The sequence below is a fragment of the Ochotona princeps genome, chromosome 2, assembly GCF_030435755.1.
Source record: "Ochotona princeps isolate mOchPri1 chromosome 2, mOchPri1.hap1, whole genome shotgun sequence".
Classification (NCBI taxonomy): Eukaryota; Metazoa; Chordata; class Mammalia; order Lagomorpha; family Ochotonidae; genus Ochotona; species Ochotona princeps.
Genome location: NC_080833.1, coordinates 99,573,372 through 99,580,718, shown reverse-complemented (window position 1 = coordinate 99,580,718; position 7,347 = coordinate 99,573,372).

Genomic DNA, 7,347 nt, shown 5'->3' with positions numbered 1-7,347 from the left:
AGCAAAGCATCCAGAACATCTAGCACTCAGTTAGGATGCTGGCATTGCAGGCAATGACTTACACTGCCTCACAGTGCTGGACCTGACTTTGGAGTTTAAATATCAGTATAATTTTTGGAGGTGAGTCTTGGAGTAGGCAAGTTAGCTTTGTGGCTAAGACTCCCATATTGCACATCACAGTACATGGATTCAATTGCTAACTCTTACTACCAACTCTGGTTTCATAATACTGCATACCCTGGGAGGCAGTATTGATGGCTTAAGTAACGGGATTCCTGCCAACTATGTGGGAGATCTGAATTGCTATTGGTTCCTTGCATTGGTTCCAATACCACCCTATCCATTGCTAGAATTTCAGTAGTGAACCAATGGATGGAAAGTTCTTCTAATTACTCTGCTTCTCAAATAAATAAATAAAATTTAAAAATTCATAGTAGTCTATGAATGGAGGAGCCTGTTTCTAGATTCTTTTCTCTTGCACCAGTATTGCAATGATTTTCTGTTATAGCGTCCTAATAATAAGTATTGATTTCAAAGGGAACCACATTCTTATACTTTGTTCTTTGTAAGATTCCATTACCCTTGGATCTTTGAATTTTTGTACATTTTAGAATGAGCTTGTCAGATTCAATTGAAAAGTTGCAGTACATATTTGAAATCATTACTGGAACTAAACTAAATGTACAGATAAGTTTGGGGGAAAACATTTTTACACTATTGGGTTTTCTGATCCATGAACATTGAATAATTTCATACTTATTATTTAACCATTTAATTTCTCTTGAAAATTCTTTTTTTAAGATTATTTATTTATTGAAGGAAAGAGTGGTGGAGGAATAGAGAGAGAGAGAGAGAATGGATTTTCCATCCCCTGGTCATTCCCCCAAAAAGTCACAAAAATTGGGACTGGTCCTAGAGAAAGTTATCTGGACTCCTGTATGCGTGGCAGGAGCCCAACCTCTTGGGCTGTCCCCTGCTGCTCTCTAAGTGTGTTAACAGGAAGCTGGAGCGGAAGTAGAGTGAATTTGAACTGTTGCTCATACGAGATGCTGTGCAGTAGGCAGAAGCTTAGCTTGCTGCACCAAAGCACCAGTCACTTTTGGAAAATCTTTCATTATTTTCTTTTTATAAGTATTAAACATCACTTTTGTATTTTAGCTATATAATCCACATATTTTATTTAAGTAATTTAAAATTTGCATTCTAACTTTTTTTTAAAGATTCATTTATTTTTATTGGAAAATCAGATATACAGAGAGGAGAGACAGAGAGGAAGATTTTCTGTCCATTGATTCATTTCCCAAGCGGCCGCAACGGCTGGAGCTGAGCCAATCCGGAGCCAGGAGCCAGGAGCTCTTCCAGGTCTCCCATGTGGGTGCAGAGTCCAAAGGCTTTGGGTTGTCCTCGACTGCTTTCCCAGGCCACAAGCAGGGAGTTGGATGGGAAGTGAAGCTGCTGGGATTAGAACCGGCGCCCATATGGGATACCAGTGTGTGCAAAACGAGGACTTTAGCTGCTAGTCTACCGCACTGGGCCCTCATTTCTAACTTTGTCATTAAAATATATAAAAGCAAACAATCTTTACAAGATTTATTTCTTTCTCTGATAGTTACAGAGAGAGAAATCTTCCATCCTAGGTTCACTCCTCAAATAACCACAAAGGCCAGAAATGGGCTGATTCAAAGCCAGCAGGGGCCCAAGCCATCTTCATTGCTTTCACAGGTCGTTAACAGGGGAGCTAGGTCAAAAGTGGAAGAGCCAGGATTCAAACTAGCAGCTGATGTATAATTGTGGGGAGGTGGGATGGGAGGACGGAGCACGCTTCCATTTCCCATTGCACTCTTCAAATCCCCACAGAGGCCAGAACTGGGCCGGGGCTGAGGCCAGCAGCCAAAAATCTAATCCAGGTTGCTGGTGCAGATGGCAGGAAGCCAAGATCCACGTGGGCGGGTAGCAGGAGTCAGGAGTCTGGGCGAGAAATAAAACCCAGGCACTCCAGCGTGGGTCATGGGCAGCTGATCCCCTAGGTTCAATGACTACTCTACATTCTGGACTTTTGAATGCTGCCACATCTTGTACTCATGAAATACCAACTTGATCATGATGTGACATCTTTCTTTGTGTGTTGCTGGATTTTTTAATATATCTATTTTATTTGTTATTCATACCTTGTGCTCATAAGTAAGTTTGGCCTGATATTTCTCTTTCTTGTTATGAATTAATCAAACATCCCTGGAGTCAAGGTTACCTTGACCTTGCAGAACAAGTGGATCAGTGTTTCCTGATTTTCTATTCCGTGAAGAGTGGTATCATGTTGACATTCCCCCCGCCCCCTTAAGTTTGCTAGTGTGGTAACTATTTCTGTGACGGAAGATTTTCAATTACGTATTTGACATTTTTATTGGTTAGTAATTTTTTTTTTCTTTTAGAGAGTTTTTAGGAATTTATTTTATCATAATTTTCCAATTTTTTTGGCATAAAGTTGCCCATACCTCTTTATTACATATTCATTGTTAGATCTATAGTGGCATAATTTTAAAAGAAAGATTTATTTATCTATTCATTAATTTATTTATGTAATAGGCAGAGTGACAGGGAAGAGGGGGAGAGAGATGAGAGATGCTCCAGCCTTTAGTTCACTGTATGAACGGCTCCAAGAGTGGAGCCAGACTTCATCCAAGTTGTCTGCATTGGTGTCAGGGGTACAAGGGATGTTTATTTTTATTGGAAAGCCAATAAAAATAAGCATATCTTTAAAATATTATTTTTATTGGAAAGGAGAGAAAGAGAGAAAGATCCTTCATCCACTGGTTGGAAGATCTCCCCAATGACTTTGCAGTCCTCAAACAACTGCAGTGGCTGGAGCTGAGCTGATCTGAGCCAGGAACCAGGAGCTTCTTCTGGGTCTCCCAGGTGGATGTGGAATCTCAAGGGTGGGCCATCCTCTGCTATTTGCCTAGAGCATAAGCAGGGAGCTGGAAGGCAAGTGGAATAGCTGAGACATGAACTGGTACACATATGGGTTGCTGGTGCTTGATGGTCAAGGATTAGCCAGTTGAGCCACTGTACCAGTAACTGGGCTGTCTTTGGCTGTTTTCCCAGGTGCATTAGCAGGAAGCTGGATCAGTAGTGCAACAACAGAGACCCAAGGTAGCACTATGATACAGAATACCAACATGGTAGGTAGCAGCTTAGTCTACTGTGCCACAATACCAGCTCCTGTCCCCTTGTCATTCCTAAAATTATTTTTTTGTTAAAATTTATTTACTTTTATTTGAAAGGTCTTACAGAGAGAAAGAGAGACAGAGAGACAGCAAGAGCTTTTCCATCAGTTGATTCACTCACCAAATGACCAAAATGGCCAGATCTGAGCCAATGCAAAGCCAGGAGCTTCTTCTAAGTCTTCCATGTGGGTACAGTGGCTATCTTCCACTGCTTTCCCATGCCATAAACAAGAGCTGGATCAGAAGTGAAGGAGCCGGGACTTGTATTAGCACCATGTGGGGTACTGGTGCCACTGGTGGAGGTTTAGCCTACTATGTCACAGTGCCAGCCCTACTGACATTGCCTTTTGTTTCATTTGTCTTGATAGACTTTTACAATATTATTAATCTTATCAAAGAATTAATCTTTCGATAACATGATCATCACTGTTTATTTACATTTCATAAATTCCTTTTCCTATCTTTATGTTTGGTGTATTTTTGTAAGGTTTAATTTGTTGATCTTTTTCTGCTTTTTTTTCTTCTTTTCTAATATGTGCAATAAAAATAGTAAATTTTCTTCTAAAAACACAGTTATACTCCAAATATTTTTTTGAGCTATGGTGCTATTTATTATTTATAAGTATAAATATTTTACATTTTTCATCATGACTTAATCTATACTCCCTAGGTTGTTAAGAAAATTGCTTAATTTACAAGCATTTGGGACTCTTTGTTCCTACATTTTATTGACTTTTAGCTAAATTGCATTATGGCTTCAGAATATATTCTTCAAGATTTCAATTTGTGGAACTTGGTGAGACTTCTCTTAGGGCTAAACATATGGTCCATTTTTCTAAATATTTCATGGGCAATTACAAAGAATGCGTATTCTATAGATGTCGCATGCAATGCTCTACATATGTTAATTTGTTCAATTTTGCTGACACTTTTTTTCATGTATTCTAAACTCTTGCTTTTTTTTTTTTTTACTGTTCTTGTTTTATCAATTACTGAGATGAGCTATATTAGAAAATATCATTGTATGTTGGCCTATTTTTTCCTCCTACTTGTCCATTTTGCTTTATGCACTTTGAAGCTACTCCTGGTGCATTGAATCTTTTATTGTTATAAAATATACTACTTTATAATCAAGAATTTTTTTTTTGCCTTAGTAGCTACTTTGCATGATTTTAATCTAGCAATACCAATTTTGTTTTAATATTTTTTATGTAGTATTTTTTTCCTTCCAAATTTCCTGTAGCCTTATGTTTATTTGCTTTGCTTAAAAGAGCTAGTATTTTTGAGAGCAAGATAGAGAGATAGAGATTCTATTTGCTGTTTCACTCTCCAAATGCCTATAAAACCCAAGTCTGAGGCTAAGAACTGGAGATATTCAGGTCTTCCATGTAAATGACAAGACCCCCAATTACTTGGGCCATCTCATTGCTTCCCAGGGTCTACAATGGCAACAAGCTGTAGCTAGGGGCTGGAGGTGGGGATTGAACTCAGGCACACGGGCCTCTTAAACATGGTCTGAACTGCTAGCTCAGCATTCACTCTTGTAGCCTTATATTTTGCAGGGTGTAGTCCAAATAATTCATTAAACCTATCTGACAATCTTTGTTCTTCTGTTTGTTTGTTGTTGTTTTCTGTTTTTATTTATTTATTTGAGGAGAGGTAGAGTGCCTGTGTGCTCACATCTATTGGTTTAGTTCCCCAAATGCTCACAATGACCCAGGGAGCCAACAATGGGAACAAAGAACTCAGTGCAGGAACTATGTGTGCGCAGAAACTCAAGTACTTGAATTGTAACTGCTGCCTCCTGGGGTTTACACTAGCAAGAAGATGGAGTCAGGAGCTGGAGACGAGTGTCCAACCCAGGCTGTGGGATACAGATATCTTAGTTCCTAAGCCAAATGCTTGCTCCATTAAATAACAGTATTTGCAAGGCAAAATAACAAAAGGAAAGACAGAGAGAGAGAGAGCAAGAAAGAGTTCTTTCATCTGCTGGTTCCTTCCCCAAATGGCCACAACAGTCACATGTGGGCATGTTGAAATCAAGACCTTGAAACTCCATCAAGGTCTCCCACATAGGTAGCAGGGGCCATCATCTGCCTTACCAGGCACATTAACAGAAAGCTGAAACAGTGGAATCACTGTGATTGAAACTGGTGCTCCCTGATACGATGCTGGTGTTGCAAGTGCCGGCTTCATCTGCTGAGCCCCGGTGTTGGCGTTTAGTCTTTTGGTCTCCAATCAGAGCATTGATTCCTTTTAATTTTTTTTTTTTTAAGATTTGTTTGTTTGTTTTAAGATTTCTTTATTTTTATTGCAAAAGGCAGGTATACTGACAGGCGGAGAGGCAGAGAGGAAGATCTGTCTGATGATTCACTCCAAAAGCAGCCGCAAAAGCAGTGCTGTGGCTATCCGAAGAGGAGCCAGGAGCTTCTTCCAGGTCGCCACACGGGTTCAGGGTCCCAAGGCTTTGGGCTGTCCTCGACTGCTTTCCCAGGCCACAAGCAGGAAGCTAGATGGGAAACAGGGCTGCCGGGATTAGAACCGGCACCCATATGGGCTCCTGGTGTGTTCAAGGTGAAGACTTTAGTCACTATGCTATCACGCCAGGCCCAAGATTTACTTATTTTTTATTGGCAAGATAGATATACAGACAGGAGGAGAGACAAAGAGAAAGATTCTCCATCTGATGATTCACTCCCCAAGTGGCCACAATGGCCAGAGCTGAGCCAATCCAAAGCCAGGAGCCAGAAGCTTCTTCCAGGTTTCCCACGTAGGTGCAGGATCCCAAGGTTTTGGGCTGTTCTCAACTGCTTTCCCAGGCCATAAGCAGAGAGCTGGTTGGGAAGCGGGGCTGCTGGGATTAAAACCAGAGCCCATATGGGATCCTGGCTTGCTCAAGTGAGGACTTTAGCCACTAGCCCACCATGCAGACCCATTTATTCCCTTTACTTTGCTGTTTTATTTTCTGATTAATTTGCCTTGCTGCTTCTATGCTGCTTGGCATTAGATCGTTTGCATTTTTAATTCTACTGAAGTGATGCTGTCTACTGGATTATTTATTCTAGGTTCCAACACTTGCATTCCCCAGAAACCTCACATAGGAACTTGCACAGGTGCGTGAGGGCCAGGCTTGAGAATGTCTGTCCCAGCCCTGGGAGGCACTGTGGAAGCAAGGCTGCTTCTTGGTCCTCACGCTGTTAAGCATGCACATACCATATCCCATTGTTTCAGCTCAGGGCACTCTGCATGCTGAGAAAAACAGCAATAGCAACAGCTACAACATACGACAGGGTGACCTGTCTAGTTCTGCAACACCCTCCAAATAAATAAAAGCCTAAAGTGTACCCCATATGTTACTGACTAACAGAAACAGTCTGCCCTTGCTGTTTGCTGGCATCAAGGCTTGCAGTGACCTTCATCAACAGGATAACAAGGGGAACACAGATGCTCTCCTCCATGAACAGAGGAAAGGAAGCTTAGTAACCTTGGTCATTTCAAATACCTTTCGTGATTTTATCCGAAATATGAATTCTTCCAAAGGCTGGCTTCTTTGCATGTAACTTCTACCTATATTTTTTATTTTATTTTATCTTTTTATTTTATCTTTTTATTTTATTTTATCTTATGTATTTGAGAGGCAGAGAGACTCAGAAAGACACACACACACACACACACACACACACACCCCCCACATGCAGAAAGGGAAGCAGATCTTCTGGTTCACTCCTTGAACGCCTGCAGCAACCGGCGCAGTGCTAGGCTCAGGCCATGACCTCAAAATTCAATCTGTATTTCCCATGTGGATGTGGAAGGGAGCCAGTCTCTTAAGCCATCATCTACTGTCTCCCATCATGCACAGTAGCAGGGGAAACTGGAGTAGGAAGCTGAGTTGCGACTTGAACCAGACACTGACGTGGAATGCAGGGCCCTAGGCAGTGTCTCTACCGTTGCTCCAAACTCCAGCCCTTTGCGTATGTTTTCTAAGTTCCATTGGCTCTTAGTTGTTTCACATAACATCGGTTTCTACCCCTAGAAACATAAACATTTACGACATGGAGGAAGCAAGCATAGATAGAAGCTTTGTGAGTTAGAGTAGCTTGAATCCCTGCTACCTGGAACAATG